Source organism: Physeter macrocephalus, chromosome 7 (genome assembly GCF_002837175.3).
Source record: "Physeter macrocephalus isolate SW-GA chromosome 7, ASM283717v5, whole genome shotgun sequence".
Taxonomy (NCBI): domain Eukaryota; kingdom Metazoa; phylum Chordata; class Mammalia; order Artiodactyla; family Physeteridae; genus Physeter; species Physeter macrocephalus.
The window spans coordinates 156,701,514-156,721,093 of NC_041220.1; the positions used below are offsets into that span (position 1 = coordinate 156,701,514).

A 19,580-nucleotide genomic window follows, 5' to 3' on the forward strand; every position below is an offset into this window, starting at 1 on the left:
TCAGTGGAGTGTAAATTGACACTTCGACCTTCTTAGAACAATCCAGCACTATTTACCAAAATTAAAAATACCTACGTGCCTACCCCAGATTTCCCCCAAAAGGTATCATTACCGGAAAACTGGGTTTACCTCTTGGTAGGTGTCCAGTCAAAAGCCACAACCAAGCCAAAGGTCGGGAGAAGGATTTGTTAGTTGCATTAAGTAAGGAGAACACCTGGGATCTTTCCCAAAGCTGTGTCTCCCAAACAGCAAAACTGGGCAAGTTTTAAGCTGAGGGTGCATGCGTGTTAATGAAGGGGCTTGGCCAGTCGACAGAGGCCAAGCTTTAGTTGACTGAAGTCATGAAGATCAGAAAGGTCAATATTATCATCCCTTAGGTTCCAGTTGATCTGGTGGTTCAGTGTTTCAGGCTAGTCTTTACCATTGAAACAGAACTGGGGGTCTTTACAACTGATTAAAAAAAAATGTTTTTAAATTGAAGTATAGTTAATTTATAGTGTTGTGTTAGTTTCAGGTGTACAGCACAGTGATTCAGATATATAGATATAGATATATACTTTTTCATATTCGTTTCCCTTACAGGTTATTACAAAATATTGAGTATAGTTCCCCTTGCTATACAGTAGGTCCTTGTTGGTTATCTATTTTGTATATATATACATAATACATATATATATAAAATATATATGCTATATATATAGTAGTGTGCATATGTTAATACCAAACTCCTAATTTATCCCTCCCCCACCCCTTTCCCTTTTGGTAACCATAAGTTTGTTTTCTATGTTCATTGGTCTGTTTCTTCAACTGCTCTTTGCTGTTGTTACTTCTCTTGTGTGATAACAGGCAATGTCTCTGCCTTCTTTTTTCCCTTAAGATCATTAATTACTGAGACCTGTTCAAGGACAAGCATTGTGGCCAGGCTTAGATCACAAAATGGCTTAGGCCAAAAATGGCTTCTTTTATATCAAGAAAGCCACGCCTGGTTCTCTTTCTCTAGGGACCCCCTACCCTCTCTGATTACAGTCTTTCTCTGGCGGACATACACAGGTGCAAAATGACATGTGTATGCATAGTTCATCACATTAGAGTTTGTACAGCAACCTAAATGTCCATCAGTAGGGAACTGTTTGAGTAAATGATGGTGCATCCATAGAATGCCATGGAAAACTCTAGACTTCAAACACAGTAAGGCCATCCTCGTGTACTAACGGGGAGTAATTTGTAAATGACACTGTTACATGGAAATAAGGAAGTAGAAACTATGTAAATGTTGACATTTTTATCAGTACAGACTATCTAGGGAGGGATGTGTAAGGATCTGGGAGTAGTGGTTGCCTCCAGAGAATTGGGAGACAGTATCAAAAGAAAAACAAATCCAGATTTCGTAAGTAATTCAGGACTTTATTCAAAAGGATTATTGGGATGGGGTGCAAGAGGTGATTGCAACAGAGCAAACCCTCCCAGCACAGATCTGCCAGCTCTCAAGGGTTAGATGAGAGGGGGTCTTCTTTCCTAGGGAAGGAACCAGGTAAGGCAGTCATGGGACAGTCATCAGAGAATGTCTGCACCTGAGCCTTTGCCTGCCCTCAGGAGGGTTTATCTGGTGGCTCAAGCTGAGGGCGGGCCAAAGCTCCAGGGTCTCGGCGAAGGAGAGGAGCTTAACCAAAGTTTGGTTGTCAAGCATTTTGTTCTGATGGATCAGTGGGTACAACAGTTCGTCGAATCATTTTTAAGGCAAAAAATGGGAATTTCGAGCCTGTGTCCGGCCTTGTTGTATGTAACAAGGGTTTGTCCACAAGTCTTATCTAAATCCTATGGGGAAAGGTGGTTCTTTGCAGTAAGCCTTTTCCCGGAACACAAAAGCGTGGGGTTATTTCTTAACTTTCTGCGGTTTTCCAGGTGCACAGGGCTCAGGTAGAGAACAATGTTGTCATTGGAGAGAGAAGGAACAGGGTGTGTTTTTCATGGCATATGTACTTTTGTGCTTATGAATTTTATCTATCCAAAAATTAGAAGTTTATGGACTTCCCTGGTGGTCCAGTGGTTAACACTGAGCGCTTCCACTGTAGGGGGCACGGGTTCGAGTCCAGATCAGGGAAGGTCTGCGTGCCTCACGGTGTGGCCAAAGAAAACCCCAAGCAAACAAAAATCAGAAGTTTAAACAAATGCAAAATTTTAAAATAAATTTTACATGACTAAGTAGAAATCACAAATTCCAGAAACCTCTTTCCTTGCTACAGTTGAGAATTCTTCCAACATGGCTCTGGATGCAGAAAGGAGTCTTGGAGAGTGTTTCTTAAAACTTTGGTGAAAGCGCTGAGGTTAGAAACATTCCAGTGTTTTGAACACTCGGTTCTGAGCGTGCCGCCTACAGATGTGAAGGGCGCTGTGGGTGTGAAGGCGGCACACTGCTGGGTGCAGAAACCACCCCTGTCTCTCTCTGGGTTTCATTTCACAGACAGGCATTGTGTCCCCCACGAATGTGCCGAGTTTTCTTATCTCCACCTCTCCTACACTAGAACAAATCATGAAACGGGAGACAAGCTGTAGCCCAAATATATGCAAGTAGAGAATTCCTGTTCCTCTGCTGAAAGGGACTTGGCTGAAGCCCCGCGGTTGTCACACGGAGCCCTTGTTAAGCAGACTGCAGACAGTTTGGCAGAGCTGGAGGATTTTCTCTCACCGCTGGGGACTAATCTTTTTTTAATCTTCATTTTCGACCTCAGCCGGAAGTCTTACCATTCCCTCATCAGCGTGCCACTGTTCCGTCCTACAGGTACTTAGGCAGCGTTTACACACACAAAGATGCCGGCCTTGGCAGGATGCAGGTTGTACAGAGCATTTCTTAACTTGGTCTGCCTCTTCTGAGCACCAGAAACTTGATTTCAATCACCAGTTAAAGTTCACGAGTCCACTTCTCTTAACAGTACTTAAAAGGGTTCTCTTACTAAAGATAGCATAATAACAGAATAATTAAACCCACTCTCGGGAAATGAACTGTGTACAGCTTTCTAGATTTTTTAAAAGTTTATTTATTTTATTTATTCATTTTTGGCTGGGTTGGGTCTTCGTTGCTGCGCGCGGGCTTTCTCTAGTTGCGGCGAGCGGGGGCCACTCTTCGTTGCGGTGCGCGGGCTTCTCATTGCGGTGGCTTCTCTTGTTGCAGAGCACGGGCTCTAGGCGCGCGGGCTTCAGTAGTTGTGGCTCGTGGGCTCAGCAGTTGTGGCTCGCAGGCTCTAGAGCGCAGGCTCAGTAGTTGTGGTGCACGGGCTTAGTTGCTCCGCGGCATGTGGGATCGTCCCAGACCAGGGCTCGAACCCGTGTCCCCTGCATTGGCAGGCGGATTCTTAACCACTGCGCCACCAGGGAAGCCCCTATACAGCTTTCTAAATACAGTTGTCCCTCAGTATCTGCAGCGGATTGGTTCCAGGACATCCCACCCCCACCCCTTTGGATACCCAGATCTACAGATGCTCAAGTCCCTTATATAAAATAGTGTAGCATTGTAAAGGAAAATAAAAATGGAGTTGGTATTGCTGAGAGAGCTCTCTAAAATGGAGCCGGGAGACCACTGAGGAAGTGGGACTTACATCTCAGCCCAGATGGAACCTGAACTTTTGACCACTTTTTGTCTTAACGCAGGCATCCAGAACATCTGCACAGTGTTCCAGAAACTCAAGACACTTATGGGACCCTTACGCTAAATAACTTGTGACAGCCTATCCCTTAAGGACAAATACTTCCTTTTTGCATCAGAGCCAATCATAATTCTTGCAAGGCAACTTTAGCAGCCTCATGGCTTTTGCCTTTATAAGCCCCTGATCCTTTCTCTTCCCAGGGTCACTCTTTGTTTTACCCAAATCTGTGTCTCCTGAATTGGAATTCCTGAGACCCCAAGCAAAGCTTTTTGTTCTTTGCAGCTTCGATACTGATTATTGTTCAACAGCGTTTGCATATAACCTACTCAATCTTGCCGTGTAGTGTAAATCATCTCTAGATTACTTATAATTCCTAATATAATGGAAATGCTATGGAGATAGTTGCTAGAGTGTAGCAAATTCAAGTTTCACTTCCTGGAACTTTCTGGAATTTTTTTTTCTGAATATTTTTGATCCATGGTTGGTCGAATCTGTGGATTTGGAACCTGTGGATACAGACGGTTGATTGTAGTGAACTTGAGCGAATAGAGATTGATCAGGACAAGGCTGGAGATGGACTGTTTGTGACATCAGCTCCCAAGTTGGCCTTAGATGGAAATGGTTGATTCTTCAACAGGAAGGCCTGAGAATGTACATAAGAATGTACCTTGCAGACCTCTACCTGCAGGAGCATAGTTAACTAAGGGCCCCAGCAGCTGTGCTCTGAAACTGTCACAGCATCTGTGCTGAGGCCACAACTCCCATGCGGTGCTCCTTGCCAGTAACCAAGAGAGATGGGACACTGAGGCAGCCTGTCACTGGGAGACACACTTTCTTCTGTTGGTGGACTTAGGCTCCAACACATCCCAGCGGCTTTGCCGAACCTTCCTTTGTCTGCACAGGAGTCTGGGATGCTTCCACCAACCTGCTCTCCCGCTCTCCTTCACTGGGGTCAGACTTACATTGAGGATTGGAGTGGCTCCAGCCTTATCCCAGCATCCTCCCCAATTTCTCCCACAGGCATTTCCCGCGGTAAAATCCTCGCATGTTTAACTCCCTCATGGTGAGTGCTTCACGGAGGACCTACACTAACCCATGGCCGTATCCAGATCCTTGCTTCTGTTTGCTGGCCTCATTGTGGACCTTGGGCCTTCTTGCCTCATGTCCCCACACTGGGGGGCGTCTTGTGCCAGCCTTATTGGTATGGTTTCTTTCATCTAGAGGCTGTTTCAATGACAGTAAGTCCGCTACATACAAACGAGTTCCGTTCCGAGAGCGTGTTCGTAAGTCCAATGTGTTCTAAGCCCAACAAAGCCTAGGTACCCAACTGACACAATCGGCTATATAGTACTGTACTGTTTAATAGGTTTATAACACTTTTCACAGAAAGAATACATAAAAATAAACACAAAAAATAAACTTTTAATCTTACAGTACAGTCCCTTGAAAAGTACAGTAGTACAGCACAACAGCTGGCATCCAGGGGCTGGCATCGAGGGAACAGGCGAGAAGAGTTACTGCCCGGAGGAGGGAGAGGAGTGGGAGATGGTAGAGCTGAAGGATCCTCAGCAATAGGAGACGGAGGGCAAGCTGCAATGTCACTCAGGCCTGACGGTGATGGCGCAGGTTCTGGTTCCTTGCTGGATTCAATTCTATCTACCCTCTTGAAAGTACAGTCCAGTGATGTCTGGGTAGTAGCTTGTTCGCATCTTTGAAAGTTCTCTGTATAATAAGTCTTAGTCTTCTGTGATTTCTGTTCCTGAGGTGCACATCCTTTATAGGTTGTGTTTTTAAGATTTAGATTCTGCTGTCCCTAACTGTTACAGCATAGATTTGAGAAATTCCAGCAAATTATGTCTCACCTTTGTTACAGGCTGGAAGACACTGGCTGCCGTTCCCCAGTGACTTGGCCTGTCTTTTGTCTGTCTCCGTACTGCAGAATTTCAGGACGCTCTGGGCTTTGCCTTCAGTCTAAGTTGGACTAAAGCTGTTGAAGAGGGTTAAAATGGTAGGACTTTTTGGTGCGGGAGAGCAGGTTACAGATTGAAAATGACCCCACAAGTTTCCTCTGGCCCAGAAGTCACTGACTCAGTGATAATTCAGGTATCTGATTCTGGTGTACCCACTGACTGTTTTACTACTTAACTCCTTTGCAGTCATTGTGGGGCTACACACATACAGGTCATATCATTTCAGTTCATTGCAAATTATTTTGTTGGAATGGAATTTTGCCACATCGAATATTGAATAATATTAGTAGAAAACCGTGTGAGTTCAAGAACATGTTCATTTTGAAAACGAATCGTCTCTACATAGGAAATGGTAATATTATCTCCAGGAAGGGATATTGAGTGACGAGAGGACACAGGCAGAAGGGAGGCTGACTGTTGACTTAAATACTTTGAATCACTTTGGGCTGAGGATGTATTACTACTTTTTCTAAAAGTTCTTAACAACAGAAACTGAATTAACTCATAATGAGCAACCATACAATGAAAATGTGATTCTCCTTCGATTATTTAGACCTTTCCCTTTACCTAACCGATTGAATCTTATGCTTGGTCTGCTGCCATCAAAACTGGATGGTGACTGAGACTTCCCTGGTGGTCCAGTGGTAAAGAATCCGCCTTCCAATGCAGGGGATGTGGGTTTGATCCCCGGTCAAGGAACGGAGATCCCACATGCCGTGGGGCAGCTAAGCCCACACGCCACAACTACTGAGCCCGCACGCCTCAACGAGAGAGCCCACGTGCTGCAAGCTACAGAGCCCATGCGCTCTGGACCCCGCGTACCACAACCAGAGAGAGAAAACCCGCATGCCACAACTAGAGAGAAGCCCACACGCTGCAACGCAGAGACTGCGCGCTGCAACGAGAAAGATCCCGCATGCTGCAGCTAAGACCCAACACAGCAAAAAACAAAAGCAAGAACAACTGGATGGTGACGGTCCTGCTTGACTCCACCTCTAACTCTACTGACTACCGTCTCTTTCCTCTAATGCCTTTCTGTTCGCAATAATGTAGAATCTAATTCTCACTGCACCTTCACTCATTTGCTCCTGGGAATGGGTATTAGTTTAACCATCTTTGTTTTCTATGATGGTCAGCTTTCAGTTAAAGATGATGAAGTCTTTAAAGGGTCCATGTATATGTATAGCACAAAAGTACCTCAAAGAGAAGGTAACTGTCTGTTAACGTGATGTTGTTCTTCCCACTGAAAAAGTAAAATATCCCTATGTCTTTAAAAGCTGATGGCTTTTTAAGGGGGGAAAGGCTGTTAACAGAGAGGTACGGCACTTCTAAACTAACATATGGAAAGTATTACAGACCAAGAAGTGAAAGAGTCCTGAATTACATCCAGGAGGTCTCCCTGGTTATAATTATAAACACTTATGAAATCGATGTATAAATGCAGCAATACGAAACCCTCAGCTCTTGGCCAGAGGTGAGCAAAGATTTTTTTTTCGTTCCAAAGCCAATGATTTGTATTTATAACACTTCCAAGCTGAAACTAGCATTCTTATTACATGTATTCATAAAAATGATAAATGGGCCATTTCCTGATGAATGAGCAGATTTCCTAGCGTTCAATGGAAAATAAAGTACAAAAGAGGGAAAATGTCCCTGAGCAAACACCTCTGTTCCTTTTCTTTCTGGACCGACTACTGAAAGTGACATGAAAAATGAACGTGAGGCGCTAATTTCAGGGCTCCTAAGGGTAGGGTCTCATGCGTAGCAAAACCAAGAGGCAGTAAACCACTGCGTCTAACTTTCTGAACTGAGGCTGAACCAGCCCTGTGAGGAAAGGAGAATGGACATGGTCTGGAATAATAATACCAGACTTTGGAACACATGAGGCGGTGCCTAGGAGGTGGCTAATCCACGGTACTGTAGTAGGAACTGCTGCTGTCAGACCTGGGGTGTTAGCAGAGTCAAAATCAGCGACTCTTTCTGAGTTGCTAACTGAATTTAGGGCTGGTCCTGGTAAAGTGAGTCACCTTTCCAAATCTACAGTTCTTCATCTTTTTTATCAGTGCTCCTCTTGTATTTCTCCAGCTTTCACAATTCCTTGTCTCTCTCAATGCTTCATTCTCTTCTACAATTCTCCAGTCTCTCCCACAATTGCCATTCTTTCCCACGATTCTCAGCCTCTCCCCAGTTGTCTCTTCTCCCTCACAAATGTACACTTTATCTGCTGTTCTCTCCCATCATTGTCTCCCACAACCCTCCATACTCTCCCGCAGTTCCCCGCCTCTCCCACAGTTGCCATATTTTCCTACAATTTCTCGTTTTGCCTTACAGTTTTACGTTTTCATTTTCTCTCACAGTTCTACATTCTCTCACAATTGTTTTCTTCCACACTTCCCATCTGTTCCCTCAATTCTCGTCTCTTCCTCAACTTGCCATTCTCTCATATTTCCCTGTGTTTCCCCCATTTCTCCATTCTCTCCCATAATTCCCATTCCCATCTCTCCCACAGTTGTCTGCTCTCCCACAATCCTGTCTTTCAACAATTCTCCATACCCTCCCCCAATTTCCTATATTTCCTACAATTCTCTCTCTCTCTATGATTCTTTTTTTTAAATTAATTAATTTGTTTATTTAGTTTTGGCTGCGTTGGGTCTTCGTTGCTGCATGCGGGCTTTCTCTAGATGTGGCGAGCGGGGGCTACTCTTCATTGCGGTGCACGGGCTTCTCATTGCGGTGGCTTCTCTTGTTGCGGAGCACAGGCTCTAGGCACGTGGGCTTCAGTAGTTGCAGCACGCGGGCTCAGTAGTCGCGGCTCGTGGGCTCTAGAGCGCAGGTTCAGCAGTTGCGGCACATGGGTTTAGTTGCTCCGCGGCGTGTGGGATCTTCCCGGACTAGGGCTCGAACCCGTGTCCCCTGCACTGGCAGGCGGATTCCCGACCACTGGGCCACCAGGGAAGCCCTCTTCATGATTCTTTTTACTCTTTTATAATTCTCTTTTCCCCCATTCCCCACTCACTGCCCTGTCATTGTTTCTCCTGTAATTCCTCATTCTCTTGCCCAATCTGAGGCAGCCCCCACAATTCCCTGTTTTCCCCACAATTCCATGCCTCCCCTCCCCCACTCATCACTGTTCCCCCACAATCCCCTGCAGCCTCCCCCCACGTCACCATAGCTCCCACAATTCCCTGTTTTCCCCACAATTCCATGCCTCCCACAATCCCCTGCAGCCTCCCCCCATGTCACCATAGCTCCCACAATTCCCTGTTTGCTCCCTTGGTTCTGCATTCTCTCCCACAATCTCCCCACAGCCCCCCCAATTCTATGTGGCCCCCCACAATCCCCCACTTGCTCCCTTAAGTCCTCATTCTCTCCCACAAGTCACTGTTTCTCTCAAAATTTCCCATTCTCCCACAATTCTGTTTTCTCTCCCACTTCTTTTCTGTCGGGCACTTCTCTGTGCTCTTTCCCAATTGTCTGTCCTCTCTCAGTTTTTCATTCTTTCTCACAATTCCCAGCTCTCTCACAATTCCCTATTTTTCCCACAGTTCCACAGAGTTCCTACCGTCTCCATTTTCTTCCACAATTCCATATCTCTTCTACAGTCCCCTAGCCTAAAATGCTCTCTTCTCTTAGGATTTCCCATTCTCCCACACAATTCTCCATTTTTCTCTCACAATTTTGTTTTCTCTCAGTAGTCTACATTTATTCTCACACTTCTTTTTCTCTGTCGATTCTCCATTCTCTTTTAAAGTTCTGTTTTCTGCCACAACTCTCTCTCACAGTTTTCCATTCTCTCCCACAATTCCTTGTCACTCCCACAATTCTGTTTTCTCTCCCACAACTCTTTACTATAGGACTTGACACAAAATTTTGTAATTATGTCTTAAAGTGTATATTTCTCTTACCTGTGAGTTTTCTGAAGTTGGAAAATAGAAAATATATATAAAATGTATATATTAAGTTGTTTAACCTCTGTGTCTGTGCTGGTCACAATGCAGCCTGGCCACAGGTGCCAGTTCACACTGTTTTATGAGATGAGCCTGTGCCAGAAGGGAAAGCAATTTCCTTCATCAATAAAGTCTTTCTACGAAAACACAAAAAAAGTCATCCTGACCAAACACTCTGCTGAGTGCCATATCAGATTTACATTTTGGTATAAGCTTTTTGTCTCAGTTTAGATCAGTAACTGGCACTTCCTGGAGTGGCACTAGGATAGCGCTGCCCTCTGTCACTTACAGTCTAGATCTTATTGTATAAAGGAGCAGTCGCTGAAGCGGTAAGAGGGCAGTAAAGGGATAAAGGAATTAATCTGGAACAACATCATTTATCCTACTGTACTTATGGAGCATCTGTGACATGCCAGGTTCTGTGTTAAGTGCTGGGAATACGAAAGTAAATATTCTGGACAAAGTCCCTGCTTGAAGACCAGTCCCCTTAACCAGGGCACAGGGTACCTATCTGCTTGCTCAGAACTGTTTCTGCACTGACCGTGGCCGTCTTCGTGGTACTCAGTACCAAAGCCAAGATGTCCATTGTGGATCTGGGCACCTGAAGGTCTCCTCCAGGCAAAGTCAAGGAACCTGTGAAGGAGGCCACTGATGCAGATATCACCACATCGTGCCTGTGTCTATCGGAAGAAGAATGAGATGGCGGAAGCCATCCGAAAGAAGGTTGTGAAGAAGGAGGACCTCTTCATCATTGACAAGTTATGGCCCCTCTTCTTTGAAAGAACCTAGTGAAGGAAACCTGTCAGAAGACCCTCAAGGATCTGAAACTGGACCATCTGGACATTTATGTTAATCACTGGGATTATAGCCTCGGGATGACTTTTCTCCGAAGACAATAAAGGCCATGTCCTCGCCAGCGAAGTAACATTCTTGCCCAGGAGGCCATGGAGGAGCTGGTGGATTGAGGGGGTTGGTGAAAGCCGTTGGAATCTCCAACTTCAGCGACCTCCAGATCAAAGCACTCTGTATTTAATTTGCTTTAATTTAAATTTTTAAAGTGCAGTATAGTTGATTTACAATACTGTTAATTTCTGCTGTACAGCAAAGTGATTCAGTTATACATATATATACATTCTTTTTTTAAAATGTGCTTTTCCATTATGGCTTATTATAGGGTATTGAATATTGTTCTCTGTGCTATGCAGGCCTTGTTGTGTAACCAGAAAAACTATGGAACAAGCCCGAAATGAAATACAAAGCAGTGCCTAACCAGATTGTCACTTGTACCTCATGCATGAGAAATGGAGCCAGTACTGACACTCCAAGGGCATAACTGTCACACCATACAGCCCTCTAGGCTCTCCAGTGAAACCTTGGGCCAAGCCACAGGACCCTTCCCTACTGGAGGATCTCAAGATTGAGATTGCTGCCAAGCACGAAAACTACAGGCCAGGCTCTCATCAGGTTCTGTATCCAACGCAATGCGGTTGTAATCCCCAAGTCTGTGACAGCAACATGCATTGTTGAGAAATCTTAGGCCTTGACTTTCAAATTGAATGATGAAGAGATGGTGATCATACTCAGCTTCAGCGGAAACTAGAGGGCCTGCACCGTGAACCCTCTGTCTCATTTGGAGGATTATCCCTTCAATGCAGAATATTGAAGCTGAATCTCCTGATTAGATTGCCTGGCAGGTGTTCTCCGTTCACTTCACTAAAGTCTAACTCTCTCCACCAGAGTCCTATTTTAGCCAAGCTAATCTGAGATCGTATTGAGCCTGGCCCTGCTGCAGGCCAGAATCTAGGCAGTGCTGTATACTGGGAGCAGATTATCACAAGGAGATAGGATTCAGATAAGCAAATTACAGTATTTTTCACTTATTTGATTTGATCGCCAGGGAACTCTGCGAACACTGAGAATATAAAGATTAAAAGAATAAAGAATAATAGTGCAAAAAACAATCCCTGCTCATATGGAATTTACTTACTAGTAGACAAATAGGTCGACCCACCAATGAACAATCCATTACACAAACAGATAAGTAATTTCAAAATGTGAAGCATCATGACAAAAATGAAGCAGCTAGTGTGATGGAGATTGAGGGGTAGTGCTGCCATCTCCTGGGATCTTGTTAGAAATGCTGGATCTCAGTGCCTTCCCCCCACTACCCCCGCTCTGTCCTCCCCTCCAAACCACTGAGTCCAAGTCTGCCTTGTAACAGGCTCCCCAGGAGATCCGTGTGCCCAGTGCAGATTGAGAGCCCTGGATACAACCTCAGATGTGGCCATCAGGAAGACTTCTCTGAGGGGGGGACGTTTTAGCTGAGACCTGACTCATGAGAAGGACCCAGCCGCGTAAAGATCAGGACAGGGTGTGGTCCAGAGAGTGGGGACAGCAAAGGAGAGCTTCCTGTGATTGGAATGAACAGGGGAAGGCCAGCGGGGCCTGCACGGGGTGAGTGAGGGCAGAACGGAGGAGAGGATATGGGGACTGGAGCGTGCTGGGCTTCTTGTGGGGGTGGTTTACATTTTCTTCTAGGTGAGATGTGAAGCCATAGGAGGGTTTTAAAAAGAACAGTTATTGACCTGACAACAGGGAGGATTTGCTTTTCTCAACCTCGCTCTTCACCGCTCTCCAGTTATGTCTGGAGACCTTCACTTGACCCCCTGCCAGCGCTGACCTTGACCTTCACAGTCTTTGCTAAGGCCTGAATGCACGAAGGCAAGTTCCTAAGGCACAGCCGGTGGGCGTCCTTATAGCTCAGTGTTCCACGGGGTCTGCTTGGGTTCACCAGGACTCGCCACATCGGTACACAGAGGGACCATGTCTGTATCATGTCTCTCTCAAGGGCCAGGGCTGCCTCTCACTCTTTGAAATAAATGCCACTGTTCTTCAAAGGGATTTCTTGCCAATGAAGTTACGTATTGCCAGAAATTATCGTTCTGTTGAACATTTTCAACACCGTTATAACAACTTCAGAGGATAGGCTATTGCTAATCAGGAAATCTCAATCTTTTGTTTATAAATGTTAGTTCAGAGTCTCTTCCCAAATGCCTACAAAGAAAATTAATCTTTATTCATTAATTTATTTATTAATTTATTCATTTGAAGAATGCTCTAAGATTGTGGATACCTATCTTTTAATGTGGATCAGTCCCAACTTTTTATCTAAACCCTAGTTCCATGCTTCCAGATGTACATAGGACATCACTTTTTGGTTTTGTTTTGTTTTGATGTGGACCATTTTTAAAGTCTTTGTTGAATTTGTTACAATATTGCTTCTGTTTTATGTCTTGGTTTTCGGGCTGTGAGGCATGTGGGATCTTAGCTCCCTGACCAGGGGTTGAACCCACACCCCCTGCATTGGAAGGCAAAGTCTTAACCACTGGACCACCAGGGAAGTCCCGGACATCGCTCTTTGAATAAGTTTCTCTTATTTCTTTCTCCTACAAATGTGATGCCTTTTTTTAACTACTTGCTTTCTAGCAGTGGGAGAGTCCCAGATGAAAACCTTAGGATTGTCTTTTAACTTTTGTTCCTGCCCTCTTATTATTTATATCCATTTGGTTATCAAATCTTGGTTTCTTTTTTTTTTCTTCTCTGACCCTTTTCCCTCAGTTGCTACCGCCAGAATCCTAAAGCCTTCATTTTTCCAACGAGGTCCAGGCTCTCCATACCTGTGGATTATATATAGTCCCTGGACTACAATTCTAGGAATGAACAGGACACCTTGCTGCGGCCTTCTTAGAACCATTGTTGCCGCTTAGACTTCAGGATGAAATGGTCTGTCCTGTGCCTCTCCAGAAGTAAAATGCAGGAAAAAAAATCCTCAACTCTACAGCTCTAAACCCAAAATAACGTCTTTATAACATGCAAAGTATGGGGTGCTGTCAAAACCCATATTTTATTTAAAACAGCAGTCCTGTCTCAGCCAACTACAAACTCTCTTACAAAAAAAAAAAAAAAACTTTAAACTCTCTAAGGTCTGGAACCATAACCTTCCTGCCAGTGTGTTTCCCGCCAGATATATATTCTTTCTCGCAACTTAAACCTCAAAGGCTCCTTGGCTTCTTTCCGCTGCTTAAATGATTGATTTTGAATGTCAACGTTTATAGTACCCAGAGGTTGACATTTACAAAGTCTTTAGCTATATTTTTTTTGTGTCATATACAACTCACTGAACACGTGTGTCATTTGGGTTTTTTTTTCTGGTTTTAAATATTAATTTTTAAAAAGTTTTACTGAAATAGAGTTGATTTACAATGTGTTAGTTTCAGGTAGAGAGCAAAGTGATTGAGTCATTATATATGTGTTATTACAAAACACTGAGTGTAGTTCCCTGTGTTATACAGTAGGACCTTGTTATCTATTTTGTATATAGTAATTTGTATCTGCTAACCCCAAACTTCTAATTTATTCCTCCCCTCTTTCCCCTTTGGTAACTGTAAGTTTGTTTTCTATGTCTGTGAGTCTCTTTCTGTTTTGTAAGTAAGTTCATTTTATTCTTATTTTAGATTCTGCATATAAGTGATATCGTATGATATTTGTCTTTCTCTGACGTACTTCACTCAGTATGATGATCTCTAGATGTGTGTCATTTGTGACTTTCCTTTTTTTATACACTAAGGACAGAGTGTTTACTAAAATGACAGTCATCTATTCTGGGTTTACAGTGGGAAAGGCATCTTGACAGGAAATAAAACATCGCCTGTGATCTCTGATGAGGCCCTCATACCCAAAATGTTTAACACCCAGTTAAATGTTTAAAACTGTTACTTTGAATCAACTACTGTTCTGTCTGTGAGGACCTTCCACAAGATGAATGTTTAAATGGTTTTGGTGTTTCCCATATCTTCTTCTTTCTCCAAAAACTCAGACCAAATGACATGCTTGCTTATTCAGTTACGTTTCAGTTTCCAAATATTTTTGTGTTCCGGTTCTATTTGAAAAAATAAAAAAGGTGTTTATTTGGCATGGCTTCGTTAATTTTGGGGGAAGTATCTTCCGTGAGTTTGCAATTTAATTGTTTTTAAATGTAAAATTCCAGGAAACAGGGACTAGTTGGGTCCCACCATTTCCAAGGCGAGTTGATCTCTTACCAACTCTTACTTCGGGAAAGAGAAACTTGAGTTGAGTACAAAATGGAGTTTTCAGATCACACATCAAGGCTGGTCGGCTAAGGCGGGGAAATGTGCCCTGGCAGACATAAGGAGTGTGTAACTATAATTGGGTGGGGCTCACTGCTCTTCCTTCTAGAGCAGGGATCAGCCAACTATTGTCCATGGGCCTGTCCACAGCCTGTTCCTGTACATTCTAGGAGCTAAGAGTGGTTTTTACATTTTTAAATGGTTGAAAAAGAATCAAAAGAAGAATACTTCTTGACACATACAAATTACATGAAATTGAAATTTCAAGGTCCATAAATAAAGTCTGATGGGCACACAGCCACGCCCATTCATTTATGTACCATCTCTGGCCGCTTTGGCCCTGCCGCAGAGGAGTTGAGTGGTGGTGACAGAGGCCATACAGCCTGCAAAGCCTAAATTATTTACTCTCCAGTCCTTTACAGAACAAGTTTGTCAGCCCCTACTCCACAGGATCTTTTCTGTCGCTGTGCTTTCTCTCTTTAGTCCTTGTGGCCACACCCCTGGGTTGTCTCCCTCTCAGAAGATACAAAAAGCATGTTCCTCTAGGAGGTTAAATTGTGTAGGTCTGCATTAGCCTTGGTCTTGAGCAAAAAGAGTTCTTCAGGATTACCTCCATATGATCCTAGACTAGAGGAGGGCCTGGCCCTAAGCCAGCGGTGAAGAGACAGAGCGTGGATATTGGCCTCACATGCTTCGAGTGCCCGCTTTCTCTCAGGGGAGTTGTCAGGGAGAGGCATGGGGGCGGGACGCTCATGGAAGATCCAGGTCTGGGGATCTGTGAGTCTGTTCATCTGCGCTTAGGCGCAAACAGCAGCCCAGCTGAGCCCACGGGTGATAAACAGAACCTCTCTGGCATAATCTACATCGTCAGAGGGCGGGGTGTGGCTGCCACCACGGGAAGCCCACGCGGGCAGAGAGCTGGGCTGCAGAGTCCTCCTCCAGCGTCGTGGTGTGAGGTGACGTATGTTGTGGAATATGGGGCGGGCGTGGTGAGACGAGAGGGTGCTGCGGTTCGCCCCCTGGAGGAAGTGTACATACGTTTCTGTAGCCCAGATGTCTCCAGATTCTCCAGGGTTCAGGGATAACTTCCTTTGCCAATTACCAAAGCCTTCAGCCCCCGTTGGATGTGGAATCCAGTCTTGCCAGGTCCCCTTTCCAGTGCACCGGAGTTGAGAGGTGTGAAAGAGGTCTGCGTGGTCCCCTGATCTGTTCTGGTCGCTGCTTGTCTCTTTCCCTTGAGGAACAAGCTTTAGTCTTCCTGCTCATCTGTCGCCCTTGCCTCCTGACTTTCAGATCCTACAGGAAACTACTGCCCCTCTCGTGCCTGTCTGTCCCCGTCATGGACAAGTGATTGTCCCCTTCCCACCTGGTGGTGGACACTGACAGTGCTCCACCCACATGCCCTTGGCACCCCTTACATTTGGGGGCACGGTGCCTCCAGTGTGTGTTCCTCTCAATAGCCAGCACCTGCATCTATTTGTAGGCAGAGCAGCCTCCAGCTGCCTGAACCCACTTGAACCGCACGTGGGAATTTATATCTTCCCCAAGACTAGCCCTGAACCCAAGGCTGATGAATGAGAAGGTATAAATACCCCAGCTCCTCTGCACACGGACTGGGGCAACTCTAAGAAATGACCCTTACTCTCTCCAGAGCTCTCCTGGAGTGGAACTTTGCCCGATATCGCATCCTTGCCTGTGCAACATCTCCTGGTCGTTCTTCCTACCTATCCATTGACTTGCCCTAGTAACACTTATGGCTAAATCTCATCTTAGGGTCTACTTATGGGGACCCAATCTTAGTGGTACCCTTCCAAGGGACAGTTGCACTCAGGAGTCAGACAGACGAGATGGCACGCTGAGCAGAGGGGGAGGAGTTGTCAGTTGTTTCAGATCCCCAACGAACTTTTTGCAGATTGTTCACATCTCCTTGGGGCCGCCAGACGCTAGCGAGGAATCCTGGGAACCCCTTCACGCTGTCACGCGGGATTCCACTTCTGTCAGCACTAGTATTATGTTCCCGGAAGAGTGGCTTCCTCTCTGAAGGCCATCACGTGTGTTTGTAGATGTCGTCTGTTCTTGGGGAGCTGGGAGGAAAGAAGGTACAGAGGAAAGTATAGGGGTATACTCTATTTGGAGAAAAAAGGTAAATCTGTAAAGAGGAAGTTCATAACGCAAGTCACAGTGAATGGCAAATTGGTGGCAGGAACTTCTTTCCTCCTGACCGTAAATATGCTCCCCTCTCTGATAACCTGGAAAATAATTTGTATTGACCAAGCTGCCAGGGTTTGATCCTGATTTCTCTGCTTACTTGGGCAAGTCCCTGGATGTCTGTAGGCCTCAGTTTCCTGATGGGAAAAATGGGGATGATAAGTGTCCCTACATCATAGGCTGTTCTGTTGGCCAAATGCGAAAGTGTTGGCCAGGGGCTTAGAGTTTGGTCCATAGTAGGAGCTCATAGTGAGCGGTTGCTATTGTCGCCTTCTTTTTTTTTTTTTTAATTTTCTTTTTTTTAAATTTTTTTTTGCAGTACGCGGGCCTCTCACTGTTGTGGCCTCTCCCGCTGCGGAGCACAGGCTCCGGACGTGCAGGCTCAGCGGCCGTGGCTCACGGGCCCAGCCGCTCCGCGGCATGTGGGATCCTCCCGGACCGGGGCACGAACCGGAGTCCCCTGCATCGGCAGGCGGACTCCCAACCACTGCGCCACCAGGGAAGCCCTGTCGCCTTCTTTTAAATTTATTCACTGAGTTACCTGCAACTTTACCTTCACTTCTTCCCAACCCACTGCCCTTATTTAACTCAGTGGTACTTTAGTACCTTAGAGTCGCCTCAGGGGCTTTTAGAAAAACACTGACATCTGGAAGCCAGGGATATACCTCCCACCAACTTAATCAGAATCCCTGGAGATAAGTCCTAGGGTCTAATGCATATTTTTGGTAAAGTTTTTCAGATGGTTCTAATGGACAGGCAGGATGGAGGACCAGCCATAACCTGCCCAAAGCTGGATTCCACTCGCTGAGCCCCTGAAACTGTACTAGAAAGCCTCCAGGGGCCTGCCTGCCAAATTCAATGGCCTTTTTCTCATCATCCTTGATCTCACTGAATCTGTTGACATGGTTGACTACTTTCTTGAAAGTTTCTCTTTCATTTTTACTTTCTTTTCCTCCCTGGTCTTTCCTACTGAGTTTTCTTCACTACTCCTTTCTTGCCCTGCTAGACATGACCATTCTGTGAAAACCACTCTCACATCCAATGTTCATAGCAGCATTATTTATAATTGGCAAGATATGGAAGCAACCTAAGTGTGTATCAGCAGATAAATGGATAAGGAAGATGTGATACACACACACACACACACACACACACACACACACACACACACACACACAGAGGAATACTACTCAGCCATAAAAAAATAATGAAATTTTGCCATTTGCGATGACCAGGATGGACTTGGAGGGTATTATGCTTAGTGAAATAAGTCAGGCAGAGAAAGACAAATACCATATGATAGCACTTACATGTAGAATCTAAAAAAAAAAACAACAACAAAAAACTAGTGAATATAACAAAATGTAAACCAACTCACAGGTATAGAGAACAAACTAGTGGTTACCAGTGGGGTGAGGGAAGTGGGGAGGGGCAAGATAGGGGTAAGGGATTAAGAGGGACAAACTACTATGTATGAAATAAGCTACAAGGATATATTGTACAGCACAGGGAATATAGCTGATATTTCATAATAACTATAAATGGAGTATAACCTTTAAAAATTGTAAATCACTATGTTGCACACCTGAAATTAATATAATATTGTAAATCAACTATACTTCAATTATAAATTTATTTTGTTTATTTATTTTTGGCTGAGTCGGGTCTTCGTGGCTGCACGCGGGCTTCCTCTGGTTGTGGCGAGCGGGGGCTACTCTTCGTTGCGGTGCGCGGGCTTCTCATTGTGGTGGCTTCTCTTGTTGCGGAGCACGGGCTCTAGGCGTGCGGGCTTCAGTAGTTGTGGCTTGCAGGCTCAGTAGTTGTGGCTCACGGGCTTAGCTGCTCCGTGACCTGTGGGATCTTCCCAGGCCAGGGCTCGAACCCGTGTCCCCTACATTGGCAGGCGGATTCTTAATCACTGCGTCACCAGGGAAGCCACTATACTTCATTAAAAAAAAAAAACCCAGGACTTCCCTGGTGGTCCAGTGGGCAAGGTTCTATGCTCCCAATGCAGGGGGCCCGGGTTTGATCCCTTGTTGGGGAGCTAGATCCCACATGCATGCCGCAACTAAGAAGCTCGCATACCGCAACTGTGAGTCCACATGCTGTAACTGAAAGATCCAGCATGCCACAGCGAAGATCCCTCGTGCCACAACTGAGAGCCGGTGCAGCCAAAAAAAAAAAAAAAAAAAATCCCCCTGACATCATGAGCCCTAGCTCTGACCATTGTGGTGGCTTCTCTTGTTGCGGAGCACGGGCTCTAGGCGTGCGGGCTTCAGTAGTTGTGGCTTGCAGGCTCAGTAGTTGTGGCTCACGGGCTTAGCTGCTCCGTGACCTGTGGGATCTTCCCAGGCCAGGGCTCGAACCCGTGTCCCCTACATTGGCAGGCGGATTCTTAATCACTGCGTCACCAGGGAAGCCACTATACTTCATTAAAAAAAAAAAACCCAGGACTTCCCTGGTGGTCCAGTGGGCAAGGTTCTATGCTCCCAATGCAGGGGGCCCGGGTTTGATCCCTTGTTGGGGAGCTAGATCCCACATGCATGCCGCAACTAAGAAGCTCGCATACCGCAACTGTGAGTCCACATGCTGTAACTGAAAGATCCAGCATGCCACAGCGAAGATCCCTCGTGCCACAACTGAGAGCCGGTGCAGCCAAAAAAAAAA

General features: G+C 45.3%; 1 protein-coding gene and 1 pseudogene across 1 annotated transcript in view; both read left to right on the forward strand.

The window, feature by feature from the left end:
* The window catches only part of EGFL6 (EGF like domain multiple 6), a 302,509-nt gene that overhangs the window by 199,372 nt on the left and 83,557 nt on the right, over positions 1-19,580 (forward strand). The gene's annotated exons all lie outside the window — the stretch shown is intronic.
* On the forward strand, positions 7,042-11,221 carry LOC102984330 (aldo-keto reductase family 1 member B10-like; annotated as a pseudogene).